Below are 12,121 nucleotides of genomic sequence, written 5' to 3'. Positions count from 1 at the left end.
ATTAAAAATCTGGATCCGCCTTGACATCGAATGTAACACAAATTAGAGACAATGAAACACAAAGTTTGGTAATTTCTTTATCTTAGGAACGATCCTATTAATTTCGTATTTAAGAAACTTAGAAGTTATGGATTTAGCAAAATAATTAAAATGATTTTCAATTTCGTTACATTTTAATGGATACGTTAAGATGCTTGGACCATTTTCTAAGCAAAGTAAAATGTAATTTAATAACATTAGATTAAATCTTCAAAATAAATATAAACAAAAACATATTTTTCATTTTATAATAAAAATATCTTGTGTTAGTAAAAATCAAAACAATGACCTAACTCTATAAATCTATTAAAAAAAAAAACATTTTTACACCAAATAATGCTGAAATTATTTAAATTAAAGTTTAATGTTCCACGAAGAAATAATTCTCTTTCTTACAATTACAAAATTAGTAACAATAAACACCAATTAACAAAATTAACCATAAATCAAATTTATAAATTAAAAAAAAAAGAACTTCACATCGTTCTCCCCGACGGGGAATTGAACCCCGGTCTCCCGCGTGACAGGCGGGGATACTGACCACTATACTATCGAGGATGTTGAAAATTTATGTTTAATTTAAAAAATAACGTTAATAAGAAAAATGAGTACGAATGGAGTGTTGTCTTATTGGAATTACTTTCAAAACTTCCAATTTCGGTAGAAAGAGTAATATCAAAAGATACATACAATAAAAATACCTAATACCTATTTCTGCTTCGTATAAACAAAAGCAACATTTTTGAAGTCTTTTAAACAAAAGACTTAATAAGGTAATAAATTCACATGATTGATAATCGCTAAATTGTCATTAATTAAAACAATAAGTGCTTCAAAATTCTAATATTCTTAAACAGAAACAAATGTTTAGTGGAAATATATATGTATACTTTATCAAACATTTAAATGTGTAGATAACTTTATAACGTCGTCGTCTGGGTTTAACCAGAAACAGGGTGATTTGCTTAAAAGAAAATTATAATAAATTGCGTTTCATTATGTTCTTAGCAGTAATAGATTGAGTAAAATTCTTGCATTTAAAGAAAATTTAGATTTGGTTTTATTCCATTGAAATAAGGTGAAAAAACTCAATTAATGAATAAGCTGGAAATTCATTTAAGGTGTTCTGAACATATCATACATAGTTTCATTAAATATCGTATTTGCGTAGTAATTCAAGGTCAAATATCTCAAAACTAGCTTTTTCCAACAAAGTTGGAGGGATTGAAGACAAAACAGATTCTCTCACTCTTAGTAAAGCCTTATCGTAGCATTGACATCCATCTTTTCTGAAGAAACCTGATGAATTGTGTTTAACAGCTCCAGCTGAGTACACTTGGAAGTATACTGATGGCGACACATTTTTCCCGTTGTGAGAATTGGAACCCCACAATGTTTAGAACTTCAAACATCAATCTAGTTTATATACAACAAATAAATTCTGTTTAAACAAGAGAAAGCATTTCCTGGGCTATAAATACTTGCTTTCCCTTTAAACTTCCGGATTTGGATGGCTTACTACAATTAATCCTACAAAAATTGCAAGCCATACCAGCAACATGGATGAAGACCATTTTCCAAAGATTCCTGTATATCTTTATGTAACATCAGAAACATGGATACAGGTTAAAACAGTTTTTATCTCGAAAGTTATTAGGCGTGGCCATGAATAAGCGAAGGATTTTCGGTCAATAAGCTTGACCTCTTTTGCGCTTAAGACACTGAAACGCTTCCTAGATACCCATATGAGGGAAGTTCTCGAAGAATGTCCACTAGAAGAATCTCAGCAGTCGTATTGCAAAAGCAAGTCTACTGAGACGGCCCTGCATGAGGTATTGCGTGCCATTGAGAATACAATTATTGATTGTAAAGAATTTACTCTTACTACCTTCTTAGATGTTAAAGGTGATTTCAATAACGTCCTTACTGAATAGATTCACGAACCACTTATTTTATTCAAAAATGGATAATTTCTATGCTAAGTGATAGAAAGATTGAAGCTTCTTTAGGTAACATATGTAATCTCTTCCAAACATGTGAGTAGAGGAACACCGAGGGTGGCAGGGCCAGATTTAGAGGTTCAGGACCTCGGTGCAATAAAGGAGCGGAGGACCCCTCGCCCCAATCGTTTTCAAAATAAAGTACATTTTTTTTGCACTCGAGTTTGTCAATAAATAATATTTTGTGAAACCAAGTAGATTCCTTTAATATTGAACATTTACATACAAATATAAACGGAAAAAAGAATTATTATTATTCGCCGAAAAATCGTTGATGATTGCGTTGAAATCCAGTTCTCGAAATCGTTTTCAATGCTCAGGAGAGAAAGCTTCGATAGAAGCTCGTGGCATCGTGGCTCGAAGCCTATTTTTTATAATTTTCATTTTTGAAAATGAGCGCTCTACAGTGCAATTTATTACCATCAAAACCAAATATATTCTCATTGCAATTTCGAGGTTTGAGAATGTAGCTCTGGAATTTTGATTTTTAAGAATTTGGTAGTAAAATAGTTCCAGCGATTGATCTGTTCCATAGACCTTTTCCTTTTTGTATGAGTCAATCAAAGACACAAATTGAAATAACTCATTACCAAGGCAAGGCTCTAAATCGTCGTGTATCCGGATTATTCATTAATGTCTCTTTTGCAGCGTGCAAATTTTCAGCATCCATCCTCTCGATGTGATTCAGGAATTCAAATCTCGAACGTACAGCTTCATAGGAATGCAATCTTTCAGTAAGAGAAACGGATAGCTTGTCAATCACTGGGATGAAGGCGTGTACTTTGTATTTTTCCTTGGATGACAGATTTGCTTTCCCGTAATCCAGCGGATTCAACCTCACATTTCTGGTGCGGGTGCGTGATTGTACATATTCAACAGTATGGGATATTTTTTTGGCTGCTTCCTCGTATTTATCAAAATTATTTCGTATGGATTTCACGAATGCTTTCAATGATCATAGTGCAGGCATTGCCGATTCAAGAATGATTTTCGGATCTTGCAACATCTTATTTGTAGCGTTGAGCGGTTCTAAGATATCGTTCCAAAATGATGCAAGCAAAGTGGTTTTGAGATAACTTATCTTCTGTAGAAGGTGCGTTGCTTCATTCCTCAAGATGTTTTTTTGCTATTTGTTGGAAGTTATGCTGGTTAGAGCTTCTTCGATTTCCGAATATCCGTTGACGAAGGCTTTCGTAGCTTCAGCTCGACAAGACCAACGAGTGTCACTGTGCTTTTTAAAGACTAAAAACTGGCCACTTTTCTTCTCCGGTAATTTTTCAATCAGAATTCGGTGCCGCTCTGTACTGGCTGTGAAGAACGTGTACAAACTCTGCACGAATCCAAAGAATTGAGATTTTGATATTTCACTGATTGGAGTGAACAAAAATGGATCAATGATTTCTGTTATTAAATATTAATATAATTAAATAATCATGTATGTACAAGGTACTGTAGGCTGCAGGTAAAAGTAAAAGTGTAAAAAAAAAATACGTATCAAAGAGAAAGATGTTTACTAGTTAAAAGTTTCTATTGTGGGGGCCTCTCATTTGTGGAGGCCTAGACATACACATTAAATATTTGCATCTTCCAGTGCACAGAGCTAAAAGAAATTACAGCTCCAACATCAACCTTCGTGGGTTGGTTCTAGGTCAGCTGGGCTGGCAAGGATCAGTTACTCATAGCTCACTTGCAGAAAGGGTAAATATTCCTCTGGCCCGTTCTGGAATGTTAAGCTTCAAAGGGCGTTCCTCAAAGCTCTTGATAAAATTTCCGACACGAAACTCAAAGACCTAGTTTCCTTTCTATATTATCGCTAATATTGTCAATATAAATGCGTCATAAACTTATATTTTTATTTTGTGATTTGGTACCAAAATGGCGCTTTCCAAGAATAATTGAATAGCGCAGCAAGGGCTGCTTGTGACTGGCATCTCTAACTACTATAATTTAACTTTACTTTGTCTACCATCAAATACAGAGATGGTTCTAATTTGATTTTGAACTCCCAAAATTGAATCCGATGAACGCTTAAAATGTATTGGAACTTAAATCTTATGTTTGTTTAATAGAGACACGAAATTTGCTATTAAAAAAATAATCTGCGAAGACTTTCGAAAATAATTGTACACAATTTTTTGTGAAATTGTAGTATTACTACAATTTTTAAAAATTTTGTATTCCTTTTTTAAAGGAGAAATATTATTTTAAAACGTTTTTGGTTACCAAGGACCGACAACATTTCTTTGCTGCCAATGAAAAGAAGGAACTTGATTAAAATTCTGTAACACTACTGACACCCACAGGTTTCTTTTCGGTGTTTTAAATTTTCCAAAACTACTTGTAAATAATTACAACTTTCCCTAAAGTCTCACAATTATAATAAAATCAATTAATGAAATGAGCAAAACTATAGAATGCAATATATAAAATAAAAAAAATTGTTAACAATCAAACAAAATATTTTTTTTAAACTTATACATTAAGAAAAAGCTTAAGTAATATGTACAAATGTATACTAATATGAAGCCTTACTATTCGAATAGATGACAACGATATGCTATTCTCAACAAATATTTTAGTACCTCCAAGATTTTATACCTGACAAAGAAAAACAATTAAGTTAAACATGACGACTTAATTAAAAACCATAACAAAATAAAAAGAACAACGATGCAGGTTAAATTATTAAGACACGCCATGACGGCGGCGGCCGCCACCGCAAAATTGTAATTTTACCTTCCTCACGAGTCTTTCCCAAACAAAAGGAAATTTAATAGCTTACTGAGTATAATATAACCTTTCCCTATTAAATGAGTTCAAAATTATTTTTCATCTCTTTATTTTGTTTCATTCTTTCAATCACCATATCAGGAGCATATCGTGTTTGATCTCAATTTCAATCTTATTTTGAAAAATTAATAACAAACAAATTGTTAAGGAATGGTTAAGTTCATAGTCTGAGAGTTCAATCTTCCAACAAATGAGACAACTAATCGTTTCGAATGGTTGTTCAAAAAATGTATTCCTTGCACTTTGGATATCTAAACGTGATTTTCTTAAAGAATTTATGATGGAAGGAAAGTACATAATTTTTCCTAATGAAACACAAATTATATTGAAACATTATTTTAGAGCCCAAAGTCTTGTGTTAACTACTTAATTTTGACACTTTCTTCATATTTGAATTTAAGGAAATCATGTTGAAAAACTTGTATTCAAGAAAATTTAACCTTACCACCGAGACTATTTAAGAAGTTTTTTAAATACAAGACAAAGATCATATCATAGGAATACCTATTTTTAATATTAGACCTTTTTATTTAATTATAAAATATTCATGACATGACCATCGTTTTAATAATTTACTGGATTGAAAAGGGTTTTGAAGTTAATAATAATCAAATCATTATAGATCTATCCGTGTCTTGTAATGTGATCCATTTGAAAGGCATAATTTTAATTTAAAAACTGATGTCTAATACAACTCAAGGTAAATTGTAAAAGGATTTCAAGGTTCATTGGCTTGAACAATTAGAATTTAAAAAAAGGATTAGTTTTATGAATTCCTTTTAAAGAATTTCTAAATGGCACTTGTAAACGAAGTTTAGAGGTACGTATGAAGGGATCAATAAGCATAAAAGATCTTAAAGAAACCATGAAACTTAAAAAAAATTACTGATAATAGACAATCAAGTTCGAACGGGTCTAACGAGTTAAAATTTTTAATAACCCTGCAAGGATACCTGTTTTAGATTTCAGGACAGAGGATTCGTTGAGAGGTTATAATTTGTGTGTGCTTCTTAATGGAGTAATATATAGCTGAAAATTAGGGCTCCAGATATGTTTTAAAGTTGCTGTAATATATATGACGAATTTATTTATTTCTTATATAAAAACCGATCATGATTATTTTTTCATATTACACTTGATATTTTTAGTTAGCTTAGAAATGGAAGATATTATAAACGATCTATAGAAATATTCCTGAAATTAATTAAGCAGAATGGAATTTCAAAATAGGGACAAAAATGATGCTTATTTAAGAAGAGTTTAAAACTGATAAAGAATGATTTTTAGTCGTTAATCCAAATAATATTTTTTTTTACACAAATAAAAACTCCCAAAAAGAAAATGACTAAAAATGTTAAAATTGACAAAATTGTCAATTGACTCAAATATTTTTTGAAGAAATAAAGACATTGATTTTGAAACTTATCTATATATATAAAAGAAAGTCGTGTTAGTTACACCACTTATAACTCAAGAACGGCAGAACAGATTTGGCTGAAAATTGGTAGGGAGGTAGCTTAGAGCCAGGAGACGGACATAGGATACTTTTTATCCCGTTCGACAGCGTTCCCGTGTGACTTGACATGAAACGTCAGTCACTATAAAACGTGGTATAACAAAAAAGAATCAGACTTGGAATAACAAAACGCAAATGACAGCTATGTAATTGACGTAAAATGACAGCTATGTATGGATGACAATTTGATATTTGTAAGAAATCAATATTAAAACTATTTCTATTAAATAAATAATTGAGAAATGGATTGAAGTGAAGTGAAGTTTAATTAAAAGTGAAGTGAAGTTTAATTAATAATGCCGCGACCAGCCTGAAGCTCTGGATCGTACACTTAGGAATTTTAAAACTGAGTAACGTCCGATGAGAGGTGTTGTGATGCTGTTTGCAGGTGTGCCAAGAGGTATTAAATCGTCGTTTCTGTGGACTTCTGTCAAACTTTAAAGATTGACCACAAATATGCGCGTACATTTGGGTGGTGATAGTAATGCAGCACAATTTTCAAGAACTCTTTTGGATATAGGAAATGTAAATATTTTAAATAATGATGGTGAAGTACTAATAGAACCAACATTTGCTACTAGCGTAACTAGACAAGATGAATTAAAAGCTAATGTTTTCCCGTCGCCCAAATTTCAGAAAAAACGGATGACTGGTAACGCGAACGAGTGATTTTAGAACCTAAAAACGATTCTGTTCCAAGCATAAATCATAAAATTCTTTCAATGTTTGAAGCCCATCAACAAAATTATTTTTCTATTGATAATCTGACTGATCAAGATGATGCTATTGATATTCCAATCGAATTTTTGAATACTTTGAATGCATTAGAACTTCCTTGGCATAAACTAGACTTGAAAATTGCGGCTCCAATAATACTTATAAGGAATTAAATGCACCGAAATTATGCAATGGTACTAGATTACGGATAGTATAACTATGCAGGAGAAAGCGATTGAAGCTAAAATTCTTTCCGGTTCAGCTCAAGGCCAAAGCGTTTTCATTCCCAGGATACTGATGATTACTAACGAATGCCCTATAAAGCTCTATCAATAAGACACGGACACTGAGGGTTGCAGGCATTTATATCACAAATCCCTGTTTTACCCACGGACAATTTTATGTTGCTTGCTTCCGTGTCAGCTCGGCAAAAAATCTGTATGCTTACAAAAGAGTATTTTAACCATAATAGAAATATGTATAGAGATACTTTATAAAAATTATTAAATAAAAAAGGTACAATATAAGAAAATAGTAGTTTTTCATCCTAATTTTTTATATAAAATAGTTAAATACCTCCCGGGTGAAGTCGGGTAAACCAGCTAGTCTCATATAAACGAGATATTGTTGTTAGCATTTGGTATTTTTTTTTTTGAAAAAATAAACTTAGAGCTTTTTGATCTCAATCATTTTTCTTTTAATGTCAAGCAATTATTTGTTAAGTAATTTTTGACTGAAATTTTAAATTTTAATGCACAGACTTTGTTCTAGAAAATCAAAATCTGCAACAATACTAATAACTTGATTTGAAAACTCGAATTATTAATAGAAAACAGCTTAAAATAAATTAAAGTTGTTGAAACGTTTTAGAAGAAATTTTAAAATATTAACTCATATACATTTTATCTGCCCCCCTTTTGATTGTCTCAAGGGCCTTTGAACTGATTTTTTTCTTAAATGAGTAATGAGACCCCTTTCATGGGAAATTATTTCTAAGAACATCATTCGTTAAAAATCTCCCCTTTTATTGTTAATAGACAAGTCGCAATTTCTTAAAAATACCAACGCTAAGGACCCACGCATTGATTAGTCCGCGGTATGTGGAAGATCCCCAGAAAAAAAAACGGGGTTACCAAAAGATCGAGTCTTCACCCCATACCTACATACCGCATACCTTCAAGCATACAAGAGTACTACCCCATTTAACAATGACACACTAATTTATCTGAATTAAGAAGGGAATGTCAAACAAGTAAATGAACTGAACTATACACAACACTTGCCATCATCATATTTATGAGCCATAGAATTTTCTTAACTTAAAATCCTAAAATATCCCAAAAATTCCAATAATAGACAAACAAAACATAACAAAAAAAAAGTGTGAAACAAGTGTAAAACCAAAAATTTCGGTTTTTGTTTTGTTCTCAAACCTTAAGATCGAATTCAGTGTGATGTCCAAAACACGTGCGATCTAAGAATGAACTTCAAACATTGACAAAGCCTCATAAAAGGGTGTGTGTTAACTCCTTCAGTAAGTTGAAATAAAACTCAGATAGATAAATCCTAATCAACAAATATTGTTCTTGTATTTAATCTTAAGGAAAAAACCGTTGATATTGATGGCACCACAGGGTATCATCTACCACAATATTATGGCTAACACATGACATACATTCTTTAGATACTTTTTTATCTTCAACACAAAAAAGTAAAGGAGTAGGTGATGGCACCTTATTTTTATCAAAAACCATCACAACCAGTCTGGAATATATTTGTCACATGAGACATATTTTCTTTATTACCATCCATTAATATAGGGGTTGTAAGAATTTCTTTACTTTCCCACGATTTTTACAAAAGATTATCACACAAAAAACAGAAAAAAGACCCCTAAATATTGTATCTTCTGTATTATTTATTTGTATAGAACCGAAATCGAAAAGATAAGAAAACTAAGAAGTTGAATAAGAAAACAAAATCAAAGTGCAAAGAAAAGAAAACCAAAATTGATCCTTCAACCTGAGACACCCTCGATTTCGATACCAATGAGAGATCGAGAACGTTCTGAAATCTTAAAGTAGGTGCTTGAATTTTCTTCTTCTCGGGTATAAAAGAAGCGACTGGGTTTGGAAAAAATCAGTCTAACTCACACAGCCATCGATGTAAGGTGTCTTTGTTAATAGAGGACTTATCCTTCGGGATAATATGGTCTTGGATATTCTGCTGAGGTTCCATCAACTATCGCTCAAAATCACTCAGTTGGATTGAAGAAGTTGAAAAGCACAACAACACCAATCCACACTAACTAAAAATTGGGTCACCTTCAAAGAAGAATCCCTTCAGGCAATGGAATCAAATTCCATTGGACGCATTCAGGAGAAGAGCTTTAATTAAAAAAAAAAACTAAAAGTATCCAATTAATAAATTCGTCATCTCACAAACGATGATGAATGATGCAGCCTGTGATAGCAACGCATTAGAAGAATTTAGAATTAAATAATCCAATGTCTTCCGAATTGATTTTAGTTTTAAGAACAATTTAGTTAAGTTAACAAAACAAAAATCATTGTCTTCCGGTTTGTTTGTTTTGCTTTTGAAAAATTTATTTTATAAGGAATTGTAAATATGTAAATTTTATAATAAAAAATATTTTTTTGTAAACATTTTACAAAAAAATCAAAAAAAGAAAATACTGGTTGTTTACTTTATATGACTTATGGGAATATTCTTGTTGTTTGATGGAGTCTTAGTGTCTTATTTGAGTTATTGATGGTTTTTTGTTCCTAGCTTGAAATTGATATGGTGTGGCATATGGTCACATTGTGGTTATTTTTTCAACATCGCATCATCAACTTCAAGTGTGATCCAACCAAAGTGACAGTATCAAGTTGCTATATTGTTTATGTAATTTGATAACAATTTTTGGTGTGCTTACTTTAAAACCTGTTTGAAGACACAAAAAATTGAAGGTGATGAGATATGACCAAGGTATAAAGATCCTTGAAGTATCATAATTTATTGTAAAAAAAAGTATTCAATAATATTGATTCCCATCGTACATAATTTTTTGATCATACAAAAAAAAAACGAAAGAAAATTCTTAAAATTCACATGAAATAATGAAGATTAGCGCTTGAAGAAGGCTTTAGTAAAATTCAGTTGATTGAACTTAAAGCTGATATTTTCAGTCGTTTTTGTTTGTAATAATAATAATAATAAAAACAATGGTAAGACACAATAACTGAAACAATACACTTTTTGAGAAAATCAAATTGTAACAAGTATTATTTTATAAACATGTTGTACAATCTTCTTTTCTGCATTAAGGAGGTAAAGTTGAATCTCTATGTAGGTATTTGTTAGGTGCATGTAAGACTGTCATGCTGTAGTCTTCTCCATTTCTGACATAATTTTCCAATATTTCCTGGTTCCTTTTACGAGTTGGAGGAGATACAAATTTAATTTAGACGAATTTTAATTTGAATCCTATTTCGATAATATTTTATTCAAAGAATTTTTCAATCATTCTTTTTTTTGTTTCTAGATCCAAACCCTCTTGTTATTTACCCTTAAACTGTTGAATGTTTTTATGATCATTAACATTTACGTCTTTACAAAGCATCAAAATAAAAATTAAAAAAAAAAAAACGGAATGAGATCATATCGCCGAAAAATATTCTTATTATGAATCAAGTAAATTTGTAAATATAATGTATACATTTTAGGATTTCAAAGAATAGAGCGAATTTAGCCATAAGCTTTGGGCAGAGAACTAGCACACTATTTTCAAAAAATTATATAGTTTTTTATTTATAAAAAAATAACGAAATATGTATTCTTATTCGCAGTGAAGAAATAGGCATAGAACTAAAATAATTTCTTAAACATTATGTGAGGACGTATTTTTTCTTGGACGTAGAAATAGCACACATTCGAATAACTGTTGAAAAAGTACATGTTAATTTAAAAACAAATGTCCAAATGTATTGTATTTACCTAACTAGTATTTTGTTGATCGACCAAAGTTTTCAAACATTGCCGGTCATCTTCGAGTTTAATTTTCCACCAACTTTTGGTACCTACTCTGGGGAATGAAAGTTCCATTAAATTTTTAAATTCTTGGTGCCGGATCTTAACTCTTACATCATTGTATACATTTTCTATAGGGTTTAGATACTGACTGTATTTGGCCGGCAAATCAAAGAGTTGATGTATTTATTGGTTAGTCACTCGGAATTGGCTCAAACGTAAATGGTTTCATATTGTTCTCATTATGTTCAAATATGAAAATTTATCCATCGTACCATTTATTCTTACCCACTGACCCATAAACGGACCAAGAAAACGCTATGTATTAGACCGTCTTTAAAGTACACTTTGGGTTGTAGGCTTGGCGATGCACAAACGTTTTTCTGAGAGGAATGATGAGGTTTATCTTAGGGTCATCAGTCCATACAACTATTTTCTAAAAATATACATATTTCTTTAGGTAGTTGTTTAGTTGCCTTCTTACAAGCCTATTCGATAATTTTAAGTTGAGATTTCGATGTTGATGATACGGGATGAATAAAATGGGTCGATATTGCTCTTTCTCACGATGGTCCTACAGCACACGTTGAAGTTTTTCGAAGATGTGGCATTCGAAATTGTATTGTTTACTTTTAACCAAAAATATTCCATTACCAAAATCGGAATCTCAGACTGACATATCGGTTCGATTACAAGCTAACTGCACACTAAATGTGAGATAGTATGCGTGAAATCATGCAAAAACCAAACACATTATCACATTTAGTGTTCCGGCCCATCAAAATGCTTCATTTTTGTCCTCAGGCACATCTAAATGTTTCATTTTGGCCTTCGTTCAAAAACGAAACAATCCGAACCAACAGAATCTGAAGTACTGACACGGTCTTAAATTGGAAGATTTGTATAGCTTTTTAATTTCAATCCAAATAAATGTTGTAAATGTATATTAAATGAAATAAGATTGAGCAAATATATATTTAATGAATTATTAGTGCTTTTTTGTTTATTTAAATTATTTGCGAACGCA

General features: G+C 31.4%; 1 non-coding gene across 1 annotated transcript; it reads right to left on the bottom strand.

Moving 5' to 3' along the window:
* Window positions 1–525: 525 nt before the first annotated feature.
* On the bottom strand, window positions 526–597 carry Trnad-guc (transfer RNA aspartic acid (anticodon GUC)). The gene has a single exon. It is a non-coding gene; the product is annotated as a tRNA-Asp (tRNA).
* Between the last annotated feature and the right edge of the window lie 11,524 nt (window positions 598–12,121).

This window comes from Eupeodes corollae, chromosome 1 (genome assembly GCF_945859685.1).
Source record: "Eupeodes corollae chromosome 1, idEupCoro1.1, whole genome shotgun sequence".
In the NCBI taxonomy this organism is placed as follows: Eukaryota; Metazoa; Arthropoda; class Insecta; order Diptera; family Syrphidae; genus Eupeodes; species Eupeodes corollae.
Note: the sequence above shows the minus strand (reverse complement) of the source record. Positions and strands in the feature narration are given on the sequence as shown.